General features: G+C 40.6%; 1 long non-coding RNA gene across 1 annotated transcript in view; it reads right to left on the reverse strand.

Annotated features, from left to right (window-relative positions):
• The window catches only part of LOC309350450, a 158,540-nt gene that overhangs the window by 89,332 nt on the left and 46,874 nt on the right, over nucleotides 1-22,334 (reverse strand). The window contains exon 2 of the long non-coding RNA XR_014160384.1: nucleotides 15,310-15,387. This is a non-coding gene — a long non-coding RNA (uncharacterized lncRNA). The remainder of the gene's footprint in view (nucleotides 1-15,309; nucleotides 15,388-22,334) is intronic.

Raw genomic sequence — 22,334 nt, forward strand, 5'->3', positions numbered from 1 at the left:
AGGAAGAAGGTGACTAATGAAGAACCTGCACGTAGGCAGATGGGCAAGCCATACAGGCTAGCTATCAATAATCTATAAATCAGGTGGTTTAGGGGCATAGCTCAGACGCTCGTGTACAAACTCATGGCCAGAAGCTCGTACAACCTGAGACTACCTAGGGGTCACTTTGCCACTTCTTGAGGGCTTCCTACTGACAGATTGAAGTGCTTGCTTGGTAATGTATATAATGCTTGCTGTTTAGAATAAAATCTTTAATCTTCTCACTCACTTGTGTTTGTATTGCTTTTGAATCTCATTAAAAGAACCACCTTGCGTTTGGCAAGATAAACACCGCCATGAACTTGGAACAGGTTTCAAAGTTGCAGTTTCACTTTTTTTCCAGATAACTATACTTAGAAACTTTCAATCCATATATTTTAGTTTTTAGACTTAAGGTTTTTGTTTGCGGTATTATGTGATGTTTTTATCCTTCTGTACTGCTTTTATGCTGTGTTGTTTTCATGGTTTTAATTTTTGAACTAAACTAAACTGATTTATTTAGTTTTCTAAGTGGTTAGGCCACTCAGAAAACTTTTGTAATTCGGTGGCATGTAGATGTCAAAAATAAATAAATTCTGTGGAGGTTAAAATAAATAAATGAGAACATAATAGACATGTAATTTAGGGGGAAATGAAGAAATCTTTCTGACTTTAGGCACTGGACAGAAATAATGGTATTTTAATTATTTTCTGTGTTAGCTGAAGGAGGATCATATACAGTGGGTAAAGAAATTTTCATGTTCTAGTTTAAACCTACAATTAAAAGCCAATCATTGATCACCTCCCATAAGTTTTTCTTAAAATATAACAAACACATAGGAGTAAATTTATTTTCATGAGTTGCCCCCTAATGCTACTATCCAATTCCATCCGCACTGCAACATTGGAATTTTTCAGCTAATCTGTACTGCAAAGCTAATCATATTCAATTTCCTTGCCGTGAAAACTGAAAAATAATATTTCAGGATGGAAAAAACATTTGGGATTGGCAGTAAGGAGTCAAGCAGCTTTGGAATTACTTTCTTTCTAAAACCCGATCTTAAGTACTACACCATATACTGTAGTTGCATAGCTCCAGCAGGTGGAGGGATGATGGTTCCCAGAGAGACAGAGCTCAGGAATGTAGAAAACAAGCCCAGAGCAACAAAATAAAGAAGGGGGGGAGACCTTGAATAGATGAGTAATTGATGAACATACAAGTCATGCTCAATTAACAAAGTGTGTTGGATACAGACCGTGTAGCCTCATCTTACTGCTTGTGATTACAAAGCTCAACATCTGGCTGTCGATGTAAATGTCGATTTTGCAGCAGATGTTTAGAAGACAACCAAATATGTACACTTGTGAGTGTACATAACTGTCTGGAGAGAAATTTGAGTTACAGATAGGTAGCCGTGTTGGTCTGCCTTAGTCAAAACAAAAAAAATTCCTTCCAGTAGCACCTTAAAGACCAACAGTATCTTTTGGAGAGAAATTGTTAGCCACTCTTCCACGCTTTGGGTCCATCCATTAAGCACTGCCATCGAACCACGGAAGCTCTTGCACGAACCACACAAAAAAGAAAAGAACGCACTCAGCAAACATGGCTGACAGGCTGTGAGCTTTGCCAACGATCCATTTATATATATTAAACTCATATGGTTTTACCATGGCCTGAAGAAATCAGTGGATTTTAATACATTCACCCACGATGAAGCTTGGTGAAAAGCTGGCCTCTAGACTTTTTTTTAAAAGGGGGGGAAGGGAAAAAGGAAAGGTGGGACAAGCTAGCTTTAAATGTGACACTGATCACAGCAAAGTGTCTATTCTTTTGAGAAGTTCACATGACCACTCTCTTGCTTAAGGTGTGCTTACTGCTAATGTTAGTGAGCAGAGCTATCCGTCACCCAGGTGCTCTCATTCCTGGTTAACACTGTGTATATCAGCCAAGCAATGCATTGCATATACTGCATCTAAATGAGATGGTGGCTGCATGGACTGCTTTACACGTCTTTACTTTTTGCCCAGTGCTTTTTTTTCATGGGGATACTCTAGAAGAAAAGCACTGGTTTTGCCTATTTTGAACGTCACTTCTAAACTGAGCCTGTAAGCCTGGATTTCAAGTGAGATGGCAATCTGCTTTGGTATCAGAACAAGGGTCATGGTTTGGCCGAACACTTTGGTTTGCCTGCTTGAAAACGAAAGCTCGGTTTTATTCCCTATCCATATCTTGCTGTCAGTTGCTTGTGACAGCTATTTTTTTTTAATGAAGTATAGACTTGTACACTAAGAATTGGACTGAGACCACAAAGGTTGTTAAATCCAGATGATCATGGCTTCCAGCCATTACAAATATGAGATGCATTTCAATCTGTGGCCTGCAGGCAAAGGGGATCTGTATCACATTATCAACCCCCTCGAGCCATCCAGTCCCCTCGCTTGGCTCCATCTTGTTGAAACTCCCTACCCTGTGGCATTCATGCAGCTGCTGCTGCGTTCTTGTTTTCAAGCCGAAATGAATTTTTGCCTCTTTTCTAATTACTCGTAAAGCTTTGTTGTCAGCTGATATTCCTTTACATTTTATTGGTGAGACATGATGATACAATATTAATGCCAAGTGACAGAATGATAGATTCTCGCAAAGGCCTAGTGGAAACTGACAGATGAACTGGGCATTTCCCGCCCGCCCCTTCTGTTTAGTTTAGAAATATGTTGAGCTAAAAAACAAGGATTATAAATGAACTTGGGGACATTTACATCTGCTTCTAAACTGTGTGTGCAGAGTTAAAAAAAAAGTTCAGACCAAAACCTCAGATTTATTTTTTTATAAAGTCATAGTCTTATAGGGATCTTTGGATCTATATCTAAATGTTGTGGCTTGGGCAACCTGGCTTGGTTTCAATGGGAAACTAAAGAAACCTGAGAAATCTGTGCAAATCGTTTATTAAATTCCTGGTGGTGCTGTTGAAAGGACAAGGCTATAAATACTAACTCAGGGCAGCATTAAAGACCATCTATCATTTGGGGGTTAAACTATTAAACCACCTTCAAATATGCTGTAGGAGAAAATTAGCAGGCAGAGGCTTGCCTTTCTTGTGTTCCCTAAAACTTTTGTTCTTTCCACCCTCCCTAATCTTTTCCTGCCAGAAGACAGCTTGATTTTGAAGCAAGCCACTTACTATATCTCAGCCCTAAGTGCACACTGTTATATAGACTTTTGCCTAGCACTGTCTTATTATTAAACCAGGTGCACACAGGCCTGCCAAATGAAAGACAATTGCAAACATCCTAATGGGGGAATATAAGTAGAACCATTTGTGTAACCTTGACATGGATCCCTATGCCGTAGCTTTGAAAGCTTGTGCATTGCAGGTATGCAATATGTAGGTATGCAGGCAACCACAACACATTTGTACAATTTTCTGCTGCTTTCCACTGTTCTCTGGACTTTGGAATGTTGCTCTGCCTTTTATTCCAGGCTAAGTTGGTTTTATCCCAGTTATATGTCAGCATTCCCCATTATTTTAAGCATAGCTGGACACACAGAAAGAGACACAAATATATGGCCATGCACAAATATACATACAGTGGTACCTCGTTTTACGAACTTAATCCGTTCCAGAAATCTGTTTTTAAACCTAAACCGAGGCATGCTTTCCCTAATGAGGCCTCCCGCCACTGGTGCCCTTCCACCATTCGGCTTCCGTTCATAAACAGAGGTAAAGTTCGCAAACCAGAACACTACTTCCTGCTTTGTGGAGTTCGTAAACCGAATAGTTCGTAAACAGGACTGTTCATACACCGAGGTACCACTGTATACATTTCTATGTTCTATCTAGATGTTATTATTTAATTTTGTCTCTTTCGGTCCACCTAGTTATCTTTAACATAGGGAAAACTGAACTCAATGGGAGGAAGGGTGGGATAAAAAGTTTATGTGGTTTTTTTAAAAAGAGTAATTTTCACTAAACATGAAATAAACTGTTGATATGGCATCCAACAGGTAAAATGTAATGTGTTCAGAAATGGTATTTAGGGACCTTTTTTGCTACCCCTCTGGGTGTGTGCTATATATTCCCTTCCACATATTTTTGGATCTACCATGTATATCCATATGTCTTCCCTTGCATCTTTCCATGCAAGTTGATGGGAATTGTACTCCAAAACTTCTGGTGGGCACCACACTGATGTAGACTGCTGAAAGGTGTATAATTTTGACTGTACTGTAGGTTTATGATTGTGATGATGCTCCCAAGTCTTTCACCACCAACAGCCCAAGAAATCCCACCACACCTTCTACTGGCTGCAAGTCTCAGCCCTCGCTCACAGTGTCAAAATGCCCAGTTGATACAACCTTATTATGCTCATGTCCATGGGTATATAGAACTTTACTGTGTATCAGCAAATTACACATATATCTTGATGGATGTAAATCCGTTTAAGATATATGTGTACAGATGGAAATTAGAATACCCAGTTTCCCTTGTGCCACAGGATCTCAAGGTGGCATAAACTTGTTTCTTCTACCCATTTCTTCCTCACAACAACCATGAAAGGTAGGCTATACTGAGAGATAGCAATTGACTGAAGTGAAAACTTCATGGCTGAAAGATGACCTCCCAGGTCCTGGTCTAACCATTACACCACAACACTGGCTCTCATTTTATGTTTTACTTGTTAGATGTTGCATCAAATATCTAAAACACTAGTTGAAGCACACACAAAAGAAAACGACCCAGCATTTTGGTTTACGCTACCCAGGCTTTAAAAATAGTACTTGCATTTCTTCACCTATCACTTAATGAGTAACTAAAATGTTAAGTTTTCCTTGACTTCACCTCATTCATCTAAATCTTCCAGCCGGTCATTTACAGTCTGCCAAAGGGCTGGCACCTCATATGTTGTCACTTAATGATGGCATACTACACTGGACTTTCTAGCACCAAACGAAACCAAGCAGACAGCTTGCTGGAGCTGACATCAAAATGCTCATGACAGGAGAAACAGGAAAAAAAATGACAACTGAAACATCTTGCAGAACCCAGAAAGAAAATCGAATGAAGCACAGAGGAAAGAAAGTGGGCCAGGATGTTTGGAACATCAGATAAACAGTAACTGACAGGTCATTTTAAATCAAGAGAAAGGGGGAGGAGGACTGGAGCACTAAAGTGGAAATAGGCAATTATCTTTCTGAGTGAACTAGACGGTTCAAAGTGAGTCACTGCAAGTTGAAGGGAATGCAAACAACAGCATGGCGAGAAGGTGAAGAAACCTGAAGAGCTAGGAGTGAATCCATATTACTGAAGCAGAAATAAAAATGTGTTTAAAATATATGGACGGGTAGGGAAACAACAGCATTGGGGGTGCACAGAACAGCCAAGTGCATCCTGGAAGTTTTGTTTCACATTAGGTTTCACAATGTATTTCGCATTCTAAACATAGACTACTTTCACACCACACACATTCAAAGCACTATGATACCACTTTAAATAGTCATGGCTTCCCCCAAAGAATCCTGGGAGCAGTTTCTTAAGCATGTGAAGACCCTTATTCCCCTCACAGAATCCTCACACCCTTGTAACAACTCTTCTACTTTTCTGAAAGACTCCTATGAAATTCCTGAATGAGGCCCCTCTAAAATTACTAAGAGGAAAGCCATACACAAAATTAAAATATTTATTTGTGGCACTCTTCTCTTTTCCCAAATAATTCAAGGTGGTGTACATGGTTCTCTCTCTGTCATGTAAACACCATTTTATCCTTGCAATAACACTGCGAGATAGGTTAGCCTAATAAATAGTAACTGGCCTGTGGGCACTCAATAAGTTCTATAGCTAAGTTGATGTTTTGTGAACCTAGTCCTTGTCTAATACTTTTAAGCACTAACCCAAACAAATACATGTTAATATGCAAATACATGCAAACTCTGGTTTTTGTCTAACACCCTAACATGCATCATTATCCCTAGTTTAGCCAAAATGTTACTGTTATTATTTTGCAGTAGTTGATTCTTGTACTTCACTCAAGCCTAGCACCGATCTGTTTCATATGTTCTCAGTCAATGCCACGAACAGATACTGGTGACAAAGATTTAGCTTTGTTTGGACAGCTTTTGTGCAAGTGCAAACATTCAGAGCATGAAATCTAATGAGATTGGCAGGCCTTGCAAAATTAAAGGCAGATGGCAGGGCTTCAAACAATCACAGTGCAAATCCTTCGCCATGTACCATGATACATAAGACATGTCTCCACCTTCCGCTGCTGTCACTTCAATTGCAGGAAGTGGGAGGAGGGGACATGAGGTCATTTGTGCCTTGTAACACAGGGATTCTGCAAAACAGGAATTAAGCAGGAAGACCCTGTGCCAATTTTGTTGTGGGGGGTGGAGGTTCAAGTAGCTCTTGACTGTAGCTCAAGATTTTCCGTTGATGTGATCCTGCTACAGGGGCTTAAGTATGTTGAAACTGGGTCCTTCCGGACAGATGGCAACAATATGATTGCACCAGCCAGCTATCACATTTGGTTGCCATCTGGTTCCACCAGCTCGTGTATTCCCTCAAGCAGAAATAGATCAACCCAAAGCCATAGCCAATCCATCATGAGAAACACCTGTACATAAGTATGCTTAAATAAACTTAAAATCTGAAAGCATTTTAGGCTTAATTCAGGATTAGGCCCCAACAGACTTCCTAATGGGCCGGGCAGGGACTGCTGTGTTATCATATTAGCTGCATATTATGAACCTAAGTTGCTTATTATTATTATTATTATTATTATTATTATTATTACACATATGGGAAGGAGAAATTCCCTTCCTACTTTCAAAGGCAGGGATTTTTTCCCCAGTGGAACTCATTGGAACTCAGTTCCAACACCTCTCAGGTGTGTACAACTTCTATTTTAAGAAAACAAGGGAGTCATTCATGGTGAGTTCTGGCACCTCTTTTTCTAGCAAAATAGCACTTGGTAGGAGGGCAAACTTTTCATGGGTGCTGACATAAATTTTCACAAGCACTATTGCACCATTTCACAGATACCACATAGTGAGCAGGTCTAGGTGACTGAGGGTCACAATTTGCATTTAAAGATGGCCCTGGATTTCTGTGTGATCATACTTCCATTGTATTTTCTTCCCTATGTCCTCTTGAAAAAGGCCAGGTAATTACTACCAGCAGGTTGTCATAGATCTCAGAAAGATCAGATATAATGGTATCCAAGGCTACCTAATATTTACACACAGCCATGTCTGTTGAGAAACATGATTTAGCAAGAGTGCATCTGCTTCAGCACCCATGATCTAGATAACATACATTCAGCGAAGGTCTCTTGTATAATAGGACTGATTATGTACACCCAGTGGACTTGCATTAAATGTGCTTTACAGCTCAGGAAATGCCATACCTTAGTCCATTATGAGCCTCTCAAAAATTAAATAAGGATTTTCCACCTTTCAAGGCATTTGAGACAATCTGATTATAAATCAAGCAACCTACTGTCATAAATAGGCCTTTGATAGAAATATTTCAGTATGTGCAGTGCATACTTTGTTATAACAAGCAATTTACACACTCAGAAAGGCTATTATACAAGGGATTAGGATGATAATTAAGTACCTGAGACTATTAAACCTTGTCCTTAACACAGTCTAAAGAGCAGGGCACTTTATGTGAAATGTATACCTAGAATATAATGGGGCTCATTGTTGGTAAGTGCCAAGAGATAGCAGTTTTAATTCACCGATATAATCTTACAGCAGCAAACTCTGTTATGAGAGAAGATGTGTACATGAAATTAGAGGGATTTGAAGAACAAAAAGTATTAGTTTAATGAAAGACACTAATTAAAACAAACCATCATAGCAAGCTGAAGGCACTTTTATACCCTCAGCCTTAAAAGCAGAGAGTGTACTTTGCTTTAGGTAGAAAGAACTGAGGGTGCAAGTCAGCACTCATTAGTGCATACTTTCCAACATTTCTCTGATGAAAATAGGGACGTCCCATTCCATAATAATTTTACATAATATCCCACCCATCTTACTGGGTTGCCCCAGCCACTCTGGGCATCTTCCAACATACAGTAGTACCTCGGGTTAAGAACTTAATTCATTCCGGAGGTCCGTTCTTAACCTGAAACTGTTCTTAACCTGAAGCACCACTTTAGCTAATGGGGCCTCCCACTGCCGCTGTGCCGCCACCGTGCAATTTCTGTTCCCATCCTAAAGCAAAGTTCTTAACCCAAGGTAATATTTCTGGGTTAGCGGAGTCTGTAACCTGAAGCATATGTAACCTGAGGTAACACTGTATATAAAAAGGTAATTAAACATTTAAGAAAACCTTCCCTATACAGGATTGCCTTCAGATGGCTCGGAAGTCGGATCACTCCATATCCTCCAACATTTCTCTAATGAAAACAGGGACGTCCTAAGGAAAAGTGGGACATTCTGGGATCAAATCAGAAACCAGGATGGCTTCTCTAAATCAGGGACATCCCTGGGAAATAGGGACACTTGGAGAGTCTGTTAGTGACTTTCTGAACAATATGTAGGCCTATTAAATTCAGAACTAAAGCTACAGAAGCTTTCTACCAGGTTGGTGAAGAGATAATTGTAGCAGAGGCAACATTGCAAAGGTTTAACATATTTGGTTTAACAGAAAAACAAAGTCATATACTGTCTAGAAGCAATGACTCCTGGCAAGTCTGCAAGTTAGTGACACAAATGGTGGTACCATCAGGCCAGGACTTTGGGATAGATGTCCAATACAATGAGCAGGAAGGCCCCCAACACAGCAAAGCAGACTTAACACATCGAGGTACAATCTAAAGACGGGGGTATCCCATAGGACCATTAAGTCCCAAGTCAAAGGGTGTTTTTGAATTACATAGCTGCAACCACTGACCTCAAGTGAGAGTCTAGACTACAGGCAGGAGTCAAATGAAGAAATAGCTTCAACCTCATCAGCCATGTGGATAGTTCTAGACATGGTTAACATTGTCATCCAAACATTCATCCAGTCAATTCAGTAGATGTGTATTGCAATGAAGATAGAGATCTGTACATCTGTGTAGACAAAGTACACAGAAAGCTACTTTCATTCATCAATCTCTCTTGTGGGATCAGGGCAACAGAGTTGGAGGGAGGAAGGAAGCCTTGATGTTTGACTAATCTTTTTTAATAGGGTTAACTTCCTTTCCATATTTAAATTTAAAGATAGGGGGCAGTTCATGTCTCTCTTTGTCACCACGTCAAAGCAAAACTGCATTCTTTTATGATCTGGTGTATGTCTCTACTCTGTTCCCTTTTATCCTGAATATCATGTGACATTAGGGTTTCCACCACTTAGTCATCATTCTTATGGGCTGTTCATTTTCAGGAGCTGTGTGAATAAATCCTTTTAAACTTGCTTTGTATATTTGTTTGCTTCATTTACCAAAATTCAAAATTCTTGTACTATTTGATAGCAGTTAAACTTATAAGCAGTTTACATTAAATATGAAAATTGTCAATAAGAAACAGTTAACAATTTAAAACTTAAAAAAACAATTAAAATTAACAGTAAAACATACTAAAACCCATCAAGATATACATGTAGTTCATGTAGATGTTGATGTCCTTTGATGAGGTCATGGTCTTTGGCTAGTATATCAAAAGTTTATGATGATGTTTTTCATTCTTTTTATTAACGCAGAATTTTACACAAACAGACCTCAGTCTACCTTCAGTTTTAGAAATATGTGCTTAACAAGGGAGAGGAAGGATTTGAGAGGAAGAATAAAGCCCCAGTAAGTATGTTTTCAAACATGGGAACATTAATAGTGGATTGTTTTGAACAAATATAATGTGCAGTGTTGATACTTTATCATGTCTGAACTGAAAAAACAGATATTGTGGTTTAGGATAGTAAGGGTCTGGAGCAGCTACGTAATCTGTTTTCCAATTCCACAATAATTAACTGAAATAATTGAAATAATGATACTATATATGCATAATGACATCATGGCCACAATAAGCCTCTTGGCATCCTCAATGTTTTTATCCGTTCATATGGTGAGCAGCTGGACTGCCCATAAGTTGTCCAATGGCAAAGTAGCAAGCAATCCTGGGTCACCTGAGAGCACCAGTTCCCCTTGGTTTCGCTCGCATACCTTCAACTTGTCTCTCAGGTATACATCTTGTCTGTAACAACTAACTGTCAGGAGTTGGCAAGCCAGAACAAGGTCTGTTTGCAGGACCAGTCACCACCCTCTATTGAAAGGTAAGTATCCTGGCCTTCAGCTAAGGTGCTGTTGGATGTGGGGGGAAATTAAGTCCTCTGTATCCCAATGTATCAGGACAACCCCTTTCACTTAGTGGCAGCCTTCAGTTTTTTCAAGACCTTCCAATTAACACTGAAAATCCAGAGTCAGGTGTCTTTCTATTTATAAAATCACAAATAATTGCCTTCCCCTTTTGTTCACCTAGAAATCCCCCTTTAAGCAGCACCCAGGAATTTATTTTCCTCTCTCTAGAGGTGTGCAATTCCACTTCCTTCAAATTGTTAAGAGGGTTCCGGCTGGTCTCTACTCTGCCCAGAATACTCTCTTCCTCCTCTCATGTGGAGAATGAGAAAAGAGAACCCTGGACTGAGGAAAATAGCATTTTTTTCACTGCAAGCAAGTTAGTGTGTACACATTCTCATTCTCTCCCTTGTCAGCTTCTAATGCTCTCCCATCCCACTCCCCAAAATACTGAAGCTGATTGTGGTATCATAGCTCCCTTCCCTTTCCTCTGAGGTAAATTCAGCAACTCATTCTGCAATTTGCCTTTTTCTTTTTGCTTTATCAATAAAAACCCAATTTTCTGGGTAAGCTCTGGCCTTAGAATCAGATGGTCATGGAGTCAGAAGCGACTTCAAGGATTATCTAGTCCAACACCCCACAATGCAAGAATCTTTTTGCCCAATGTGAGATTCAAACTCACAACCCTGAGAGTCTCATGCTGTACCAACTGAGCTATCTGTCGTGATGGACTAAGCATTTTAAAGGTAAGGTTTGGTGCTTTCTTCTTCTGTTTTGAATCCTTCCTTTTTTCAGGGCTGATTCTAATTTCTCTTTCGGGGCTTGGGCTCCCTTCCAACTCTGTGATTGGGTGAAAGGGTGTCAATCTATCAGCTCCACCCAGAACATAAGCCAGGAAGTACATGGTGGAGTTTGCACCCAAGCTAGGAAAATCCGCTTCTAACTAGTGGGTCCACAGAAGTGAGATTATGACAAGTGTGTGGAGATGTGTGGTTAGTGACGATGGAAAAGCAGGAGGTACACCCTTGTGCAAATTAATTGAAACAAAGCATGTTTTCTATCTTACTTGTAATCCTGTACTCAAAACAAACACGAAAAGTCAGTTGATCATTATGGTGTCGGAAGCCTGCAGCCAATAGAAGGAATGATGCGCTCGCCACAATATATTGAGGTTCTACGGAAGAGAATTATTCCAGAGGTGGAAAAGAGGTATCCTGACAGTACCGTGATATTGCAGCAGGACCTAGCCGCCTGTCACACATCAAAAGTGGTGAAGAAATTCATGGCAAAGCTGCAAAGACAGGTACTTGATTGGCCAGGGAATTCCCCGGATGTAAATCCCATTGAGAATTTGTGGGCTACAGTGGTACCTCAGGTTACATACGCTTCAGGTTACATACACTTCAGATTACAGACTCTGCTAACCCAGAAATAGTGCTTCAGGTTAAGAACTTTGCTTCAGGATGAGAACAGAAATCGTGCTTTGGCAGCGCGGCGGCAGCAGGAGGCTCCATTAGCTAAAGTGGTGCTTCAGGTTAAGAACAGTTTCAGGTTAAGTATGGACCTCCAGAACAAATTAAGTACTTAACCTGAGGTACCACTGTGTATGCAAAAGTCGCCTCCGTGCTATAGACTGTACGACTATGGAGAAGCTCATTCAGGCGCTGATTCATGTGTGGTACAGGAATCCAAAATCAACAGTGACTGTTAGAAACTAGTAGACTCTACGCCAAACTGTGTTCAAATGCTGCTTAAAAATAGCAGAGGTCATATCTGTTACTAATGTACGTATATGTGAGTTTTGTACATATATATGTGAGTTTTGTACAATAAACTACATTGTTTGTTTCAATTAATTTGCACAAGGGTGCACAATGGCGGAGACTTCCACTACAATACCATGAATGGCAAAGACAGCTCCTGCTCGCATTTGATTCCTGCAACTTGCTGGTGAGGAGGAAGGCAGAATCCCTGGGTGTATTGCGTTAGGATTTTAACATAATACAAAAATGTGCTCTGGACCATTCATTTGCCTGAGGAAATAAGCACAGGGAAACAGAAAACTACCACAAGACTTGTAGAGTTTTCACAGAGCTCAAATCATATCACATACCAGTTTCTGCTAAATGTTCACATCAAGGCCTCAGCCACATGTACAATCTATGGCTTTTTGTTCCACCCTCAAAAATACCAGATACCCACACCTGACATATGAACATAATTCTAGTTTTTGAGATCCAAGATATACTGGGGGATGGAAGGGGAAGAAGTCTATGCCAAAGAAGTGTGGGTTTGATGCGACTCCAAAGGGTTTGCACCAAATATTGAGAAGGAAAGCAAGCTAATTTTACAGAGATTTTCAGCTCTGTGGAAGCAAGAGGAAGCCTGTTGTTGAACAAAGCCCAGAATACAGCTGCAGGAGGATCACTTTTATGGGATGATAAACAGAGGAAAGTTTTTTTGCCTCTTGTCCTTGGGGACTTCTGCTTTCAGTATGCATTTCAAGAGCAATACTGTTACTGTTCCAAACTGAATTGCAAGACAGCATTTCTAGTCTTGTGGAAGATTTGAAGATGTTTTGAAAGCATTGGCCTCTTTTTTAAAAAAAAAAACTGCTTTTATGAGGAAGACCACAATTTTGCATTTTGTGCACATGTGTGCATGTGAGTGCATGTGCTGTAATTTAAAGGAAGTCTCACTTTCAGAGAAAAACCACGAGTGGTGTGAATAATATGGTTATGGCTTCCTCCCGTTTGGCAGGGCAACAGGAGTTCAGCAGAAGCCAGCCGCTGTGGTTTGACTCTCTCCCTGATAATGACAGACCTTCCCTCCACCTCAGGAAAACGCAACACTCTAAAAACAAGGAGGAAGAAAAGGAGAGCCATTTCCTTGCCAACACCGGTAGCCGGGAGGCCTGGAATGATGCCATAAGATACCCTGCTATTTATTGCCCATTTCCACACCATAGGAAGCAAGGGAAATGCTTGCCAAAAATAAGAAAAGAAACCCTCCCTGATTCCTGTTTGACTTAACATTTGACAGGACAAAGTCAAGGATAATTCTAGCTCTCTCTGTTTGGAAGTTTCATGCTTTCCTTTCCTTTGCTCCTTAGAAGCAAATGGTATTTTAGGGTATCAGTGCTTTCAAATGAGAAGGTGATCAGTTCGTATTTGGATTTTACTTGTATTCCTTTTGTATTTTGCTCACATCTTTCTCTTCCAAAAATATGTAAAGCACTACATCAATATTAACAATTAAATATGATCTCAATTACTTCTGCATACAAGTCCATGCAGTTGCACAGCTTCTGTGACTATATAGATTCTCCCAGGTTCCTACAAGAAACCACTTGCACTGTTCATTGTACATGGCTGACGGCCAACTACAACAAAATTGGATGGAATCTCTGCCACAATAAAAGGTCTATTTAATGAACACAAATTTATCCCCTCTCTCCGCAGTTCCACCCTGGATAAGTTAGAGCAGGGGTCCCCAAACTTTTTGAATCTGAAAGCGCATTGGGAAATCTAAGAAACAGTAATGAGCACCACAAAACACCCATTTCACAAAAGAAAAAACCGGTGATGCTCACAAGCCCCCACCAAACAACAGGCAGAATAACAACACTAAAAAAAACCAAATAAAGCACACACAAAATATCAGGCAACCCCAACACTACCACCAAGCACTATCATGAGGTTGATTGTAGTCTCACTAACAGCCATATTCTGATTGCATCCTGACACATTACATTCTGACACTATCACTTAGTAGTAGCTTCTAGGTAAGGCAAGGCTTTTAGGTAAGGTCAAAGGTAAAGGATCCCTGGATGGTTAAGTCTAGTCAAAGGCAACTATGGGGTTGTGGCATACATCTTGCTTTCAGGCAGACAGAGCCGACATTTGTCCACAGACAGCTTTCTGGGTCATGTGACCAGCATGACTAAACCGCTTCTGGTGCAATGGAGCACCGTGACGGAAACCAGAGCACATGGAAATGCCATTTACCTTCCCATTGCAGCAGTACCTATTTATCTACTTGCACTGGCATGCTTTTCAACTGCTAGGTTGGCAGGAGCTGGGACCGAACAATGGGAGCTCACCCCGTCACGGGGATTTGAATTGCTGACTTTCTGATCGGCAAGCCCAAGAGGCTCAGTGGCATAGTGTGGGTTGCCAATGCCCAGGGCCATGCAAAAGGAGAAGGGAGGAAAATGGATGGAGTATGCATGAGTACTCAATGCCTAAGAGCACCCGTATCACCTAGGAGATCACAGCTGCAGAGATAAGAAAAGAAAAGTTGATCCATTGTCTGAAGAGGTCATTTCCAGAGCTCAGTGACGGAAATGCACAGCTGTATTGAGGCAGCACTGGGTGCTGAAATTTTGCATCCCTAAAAATTTTGTGCCCGGGGCACTGCCAAATGTTGAGAATGGAGACTGAGTGGCTATATTAAGCATACACAGAAGAGGTTATTCCTTCATAAATCCACCTATTCACCACCACTGTCTCATGCACACTGCAGTATTCAACTCATTTGTGGCACTCCCAGTCAATCCGCTTTGTGTAAGCTGGTGATGATGTGGAACTCATGGGAAAGGAATTGTGACCTGGCTAGATGCTTAGGCACATAACCACTGTACCATACGCCATCAGAAGTATCTTTGTGTGAACAGGCCCTTAGTTGCAATGGAGCTACATTCTTTTTATTTAGAAGCTTGAGTGGAAACAATGCAAAAGAGCTATCCAGCTCCCTTACTTGCCTTCTGCAAAGTCTCATTTCCTCTATAAACTAGCTAGATTATTCCCAGTCTCGTGTGTGTGTGTGTTACGATAAGCAATGACTCTAATCAATCAAGCTGATGATTATTCCTTGCCTGACTATGCAGAAGCAAATGCCATTTATTCACCATAATTCAGGAAGATAAAAGACTGATATGCTTATCTGAAAGCCATGTATGGGATCTTCAGCTCCTTGGGAGGGAAGGTGGGATATAAATCAAATAAATAAGCATACCTTGCAAGCAGCTCCTCGTCCTTTTTTCTGTCTTTCTCTGGTGCATGGCTGGCACTGTGCAAGAAGATGTACAACTGCCTAGAAAAGACCAAAAGAGATGGAGATTGCAGTAGGGCTGGGGAAAGCCATGGTTATAGGATCATTTATTTATTTATGTCCTTGAGCTGTAAGAAGTGCTTTATATTCCCATGGAGTGCTGTTAGAAAATTCCCTGGACCCAGGAAAACAGAAAACCATTGTGAACACATGTACCTTCTCTTTGAAATTGCTAAGGTTGCAAGCTGCTCTGGTTCTCCAGATGGATATAGCACTGTGCATTTTTACAGTGTTTGAACTTGCCCCGCTTAGAATTCAATTTCCTCTTCTGATAGGCACGCAGGTAAATATTGCCAGTGGCTCTAATGTATATTTGTCCATCTTGAACACCATACAGAAATATTGTTGCTGTGTGCAATTGACACAAAGAACTGTTTATATAATATATAATAATCACCTGGCATCCTCTATCAAACTTTTTAGGAGCCATCAAATTTAATTTCCCCTTCGCACAATAAAACAGCAAGAGGAAACTTTAATAGAATGCATTATGTAACAGGTTCTATAAAAACAGCAGACCCGGCCCGGCACTGGAGCACTTCCTTCCGGAGACCCAATAACTTGTGCTGAAAGGATACTTGCTGGCTACCATGGCAACTGCAAGAGATGACACTAAGGGGAAAACAGCAACAAAAGGATCTCTTTTTTTGTCCTCAGGAAAACAAGGTCTGGCTTCAGACTTGTGATACAGTGTGAATGCAGAGAAAGAGAGAGAAAATCAGTTAGCAATTCCACTCAGGTTCCAGTGACATTGCAAAGCTTCAATGTTTGCTGTGCAGTTTTTCTCCTTAGCTTTGTGCAGAGGATGGGGGGGGGGCGCATTTAGCAAATGTGTTTTTGAAATTGATGTGAATTTCAGTGCCTGTCTGCATGCAAAATCTCCTTCCAATCCCGCTTTCCCACAAAACATTTTTACTTCCTTTGTCACATTTAACTGTAAAAGGCTCCTTTGTCTTTCTGGGTCTGTCATGCTCTGCATTTCATTGCCCAGGAGACAGCTGTTTTCAAGGCCTTTCTAAAGTGGGGGAGGGGGGTTGTAAACAACTCCAAAGCCTAGACAGGGGCACACAAACATTACCAGGCTCATCATCCTCATCAGCCACAGAGGGAAACAGCCAGAGCCTTCTCAATACGGCTTAGGGAAACCAAAGATTTAAAAGAATCACAGAACTCGAAGCAGGGAAGAGCCAAAGGACAACAGAATAAACTCTCATTGATTTTAGAAGCAGAGTTGGCCATATATTGACATTCTCTCTCTCTCTCTTTTTGTAGAGTCATTAATACACTTTGGCTCATTATTGTCCAATAATGGCTGCTTCTTATGATCAAGGATAACAAAATTAGATACACAGCTTTCAAAACAACAACAACAACTAGCTATCTAAAATTGCAATCTGTCAGGATCAGACAGCTCCCTAGATGATTTTCTTCTTTTTCTGGGCACAAGAGAAATAGACAAGATGTTTTTGAATCATGGAATATTAGAGTTGCAAAGGACCACGAGGGTCATCTAGTCCAACGCCTTGCAATGAAGGAATCTTTTGCCCAACGTGGGGCTCGAACAAACCTGAGATTAAGAGGCACATTCTCATTGTCATGAATGGCTCAGTGCCAAAATATTTCACCTGGAAAACAATCTGCTTCCTTTACCATGCCCATTGCATTACTACAAGTTATCAGGGCTGACATGGAAATTTTCATATTGGAGAAAATTAAGTACTGGCATTTCTTATGGCTCCATGCTTTACATCAATGGCCTTTGCAAACAAAATATATTGTTTTTATGAAATTTGCTGATGATACAAAGCTGAGATGCCGTATCATCAATATAGATGAAGATCTGGAAGTTTTTTTTAACACATTAACTGGATGACATTATGGACTAATGGAACTGGGGTGAAATGTAGTACTGTTGTCAATTTAAGAACTAGCAATGAGAACTGTTGATATGGAAAGGCTCAACAACTGAACCACAGAAGATGAAAGAGTCCTGGAAGTCCCCGGAATACTTTAGATATTCAAAAGATGGAACAAGAGGAGAATCACATGTGACTTCCACTTCCCAGATAGCCAGTTTTATCTTTTAAAAAAGTGCATTTTACCCATTGAGATACATATGTTCTCTTCTTGCATTGGAATAATGCATATGGCTCTAATGCAACTATGGATGGTGGTGGTGATGACTATATTTCTGCCTTCACAGTTGGAAGCAACGATGCCTCTGAATACCAGTTCCTAGAAGCTTCAGGAGGAGAGAATGGTCTTGTGCTCAGGCTCTGGCTGCACAAGTTTCCCACAAGGATCTGTTTAGCTACTGTGTGAACAGGATGCTGGGTTATAGAAGGGCTGCTGGCCTGATCCAGCAAGCTCTTCTTATGTTCTTAGCATTCTAGTAAGAAGAAATGTCCAGTCACTAGGGAAGTCATCAGCTTCAACATCCTCCCCCAAAACATTTGGGAGGACAGACAACTTTATTCAGAGAACCTCCACATATCTGTTTTATGAAGGGGCCAAAACAGAAATGATGGCAAATCTTCAATTCATAATTGCTTGGGTTTGTTTGGTTTTTAAAAATAAAATAAAAAAGTTGGTTTGGGACCAAGACAGGAAGAACTTAATGTTTCCCCACCACCACAGTCCTAATCCACATCAAAGGGCCCCCACAGCTGCTATTTGCATCCTGAGAAAAGCTCCCATTGGCACCATTGCTTCTTTTCCATTGACATGATCATTTTTAAGTTTTTTTATGAAGAGGATTCTTGGAAGGATATCTTTTAATGGTTTTATGTGTTTCCCCTGTTGATGTATGTTGAGTGAATCTCTGGCCGCATTCAGATAGCACTTGATTCCGTTTCCCCAACATTTCCTTACCTGATGCATTCTGTGTTTTATGTGCTCTTTTATCAGGCATAAAAGTCACTTCTGGCCATGGCCTGTGGTCCAGGCCTTTTGGAGGAACGTTCAAATTTCTGAACATCTCAGAAATTGGCACCATCGTCAGAGCTGTGATTCAACCCAGTTCTGCCCCATGCCTTTTAGCTGGTTTAAAGGGAATAATCCATCTATTTTTCTGAAACCTCTTGTAATGTTCTTGCTGCCTGATTGGTGGCTGATCAAGGAATATCACCCCTGGTGGTTGGTTTTAGAAAGCTCTTCACAGAGCCCTTCTGAAAAACTCACTCCGTATCTCAAAGTTCTTTGGGGAGATGCAGAGCTGGAAGACGTTCACACTGTCTGGTGGACTTTTATCATTTATTTGAATAAACAGCTTGAAAGAAACTTTAACTTTCCTAGGTATGATTTTTTGGGGAAATATTTGTGACCCTGAACCCCTTCTTTCTGTTTCAAAGTCTTGGTATAATGAACCACCCTTCAATCTTTCTTTAAGGGACCCTTTATTCTGTTGTAACGGCCTTATGTTGTAACTTTTACCTGTACCAGTGAATTAATTCATGGTTGGTTGGTTTTGTTGTTGTTATAAACATTAATAAAATATAATTTTAAGAGCACAGCTGCTCAGCTGGGGAAATAGTATTTTCCAAGGAATTGTTAATTTCATTTCATTCTTCTAAAACATTTCTCTTTCTAAGTCAGGAAATTGTGAAACCAAACATTCGCTCCATTCTGGAAGATGTCTCCTGATGCGTCCTTCCCCCTCACCTACCATCAAAAGAGCTGCAGCTCTGGAACAGTATTGTAAAATTGCACTTTAATTAAAAGGAAAGGTAAAATCTCTTAAAAGTTCATAGTTTATTTTGGGATTAGATGCTCACTATCAAGTTGTGGCACATACTAAACTCTGCTAACACAGAGTTGGGGAAAGTATATAAAACAAAGGATTTGAGAACTCTCTCTTCCTTTGAAAGAAAAAACCTTCCAAGCTTCAAAACTCTTCCTGAGGCCTCTGCATTTGACATGTAGCAATAGATCGCTGCTCTGAATCCTGTATGTCTGAGCCAATGTCATAAATACAGTATATGCTTCCTCCTTGCAAGTGAAAGAATGAAATCTAATCCATTGCAAATGACTTCACAGGGATATAAGGAGAAGTGTCATTTCAAACAAAAAGTCAGGCCTGTTGCATTTTACATTGGTTCTGAGCACACTGCAGTTTGTCTTTTACCTGCTCATAGCTTTTTCATGGACAGCATTGGTGCAGGGCCAAACGCTTTAGCCAGTTGTCTGGTATCTATCCAGAATAGCTTCACTGAAAGCTAATCAATTCACAGTGGTTTAAGAGGCAGCACAATCTTGCCCATAGACTGCTGATCATTTCAACTCCCAGAACAAATTTGTAAAGGATAGGAAACACATTAGCAGTGCAAAGTAAATAACTAGGGTACAATTCCAGCACAAATAATTACGTTGCCTTCTTACAGCATGTGCACAGCTTGAAGTGGATGCAGTATTTTCTTTATATGTCCATTAAGAGCAAAAAGTTGCTGTGGCAGCATTTCAGTTGGCGATGAACTCATTCCTGTGCAAGGTCTACCTGTTGTGAGGGCAGTTTGAAAAGCCAAGAGTTCCTATGTTGAGAGGAGGAAATCCTTTGGCCATTCAAAGAAGAGCCTTACCAACATCTCAAGAAGAAGAAGAAGAAGAAGAAGAAGAAGAAGAAGAAGAAGAAGAAGAAGAAGAATAGTAGTAGTAGTAGTAGTAGTAGTAGTAGTAGTTTGGATTTGATATTCCGCTTTATCATTACCCGAAGGAGTCTCAAAGCGGCTAACATTCTCCTTTCCCTTCCTCCCCCACAACAAACACTCTGTGAGGTGAGTGGGGCTGAGTAACATCTACTTTTGCTGCAATTTAGGGTCCTCATTTCGCATGAGGGAAACAATTTGCAAGTACAGTATATTACACTCTCATTCATTCTTACAGTGGCGTTATGAAATTAGCCATTACTCATATCAAAGTACTACAGAAGTCTCTGATAGGAAGGCTGAAATAGATTCTGTGTGCATCAAATGCAACTGATCTCGTGTTGTTGTTTAGTCGTTTAGTCATGTCTGACTCTTCGTGACCCCATGGACCAGAGCACGCCAGGCACTTCTGTCTTCCACTTCCTCCCGCAGTTTGGTCAAACTCATGCTGGTAGCTTTGAGAACACTATCCAACTATCTTGTCCTCTGTCATCCCTTCTCCTTGTGCCCTCAATCTTTCCCAATACCAGGGAGTCTTCTCTTCTCATGAGGTGGCCAAAGTATTGGAGCCTCAGCTTCAAGATCTGTCCTTCCTACATGGCTGGATTTAGGGGTAGGTTTGGGGCTGGGCTTGAGATGCGGCTGTCACAGGCAATGTACTAAATCAGGGGTGGCTAAACTATGGCCCTCCAGATGTTGTAGGACAACAACTCCCATCACTCCTGACCATTGGCCATGCTAGCTAGGGCTGACGGCGGTTGGAGTTCAGTGACACAGGACTGACACCTCTGTACTGAACTATCCACTCAATTGCTGAAATAGTAGAATTGCACAGGTGGAAGGGATCCTGAGGGTCATTGAGTCCAATCCCCTGCAACGCAGGAATCTTTTGCCAATCTTGGGCTCAATCGCACAACCCTGAGATTAAGAGTCCCTTGCTGTACCAACTGAGATATCTCTGTTCATTTTCACTTGCTCAATAGGCAACATTAACTTTTGTGGCGTGTGCTATTTTAATGTCCGTCTTCTTTCTTTTTTGGAGAAAAAAATACAATGGGTTGTAGTCAACTAAATTTCACTCAGAGTATAACTATTGAAATAAATGGACCTAAGTTATTTATGATCATGAATCTCAAAGGGGCTTCTCTGAGTAAAATTAAAACACATGGCTTTTTTTTGTTTTGTTACAGTACTGGTACCTCTTTTTTTCCTTTTGCTGCCCATGGTATCAATGTTAGAATGGCTATTAAATACCGTAAAACTGGCAGATGCTACCCATTTGGTTCATGGATGAGTAAAGAAGTTCAAGCCAAATGATATGATGAGGAACATGAAGGTGCCATCATCATACACGAGGACAGTTCCCTGCCCTGAGGAGCTTACAATAAAAAACATGGTGGAAACAACAGAGGGAGGGGAAGCAGGGCTAAATAAGAATTGAATTAGTTATAGTTGTCTACACTTAGGCTTTGTTACATGCTGAGTTACAGTATGGCATGAGAACTAGGGTTTGTGCCAAAGGATGAATGAAAAAGTAGGTTATGAGGGGATTTTTCTGGTTTGAATCCACTGGAACACACCAGCTGCCTGTGATTTATTACTGTATTGAAACTCACTTAACAACTTGCTAAAATACAAAAACAGAATAACACTATTAAGGATAGCAGTGCAGGGTTGACCTAACATCTTCCTCCATCACAGCCCACTGCAATATATTCTACATATATCCAACATGACTTTCGGTCAGGCCCAGTAGTTTTCCTTTTAAAAACTGACCACTACTCCTTCATAGTCTCACTTTGTATTTTTATCAACCCCATAGACAGAACACAATTTCTGCTAACCACACAATATCTTAGGGCCCCATGGGAACATACTGTTCCAAAGTATACTTAACTGAAATCAATGGACGTAAACCAGCATAGAAGTCACTTGATATTGAAATCAGCCTCCGCTCATTCAGTATTTTAAAATAAAAAGATGTGAGACGAGCTGCATTTTGATGAGTCAGCCATATAATTAAGAGATTTTGAGGCGGACTTAATAGATCCTGCTACTAATTGCAATAACTCAGCTCAATACTATTGGGTAGTTGAGTTTTACAAAATACTGCTACTCCAGCAAACTGTTTTGCTGACTGCGCTGCAGGCTTCATTAACTGAACTGCAAAGCCTTTGATAAGAAACATGTACTCTGCTAATCACGCAGTACAGCCTTGTTCCCTGACCTCTAAAAGGAAATTGTTGCTTTTGTGAATATGTGGTGCGCGCACACACAAACAATTCACAC

Source organism: Podarcis erhardii (assembly GCF_964252035.2).
Source record: "Podarcis erhardii genome assembly, chromosome: 9".
Taxonomy (NCBI): domain Eukaryota; kingdom Metazoa; phylum Chordata; class Lepidosauria; order Squamata; family Lacertidae; genus Podarcis; species Podarcis erhardii.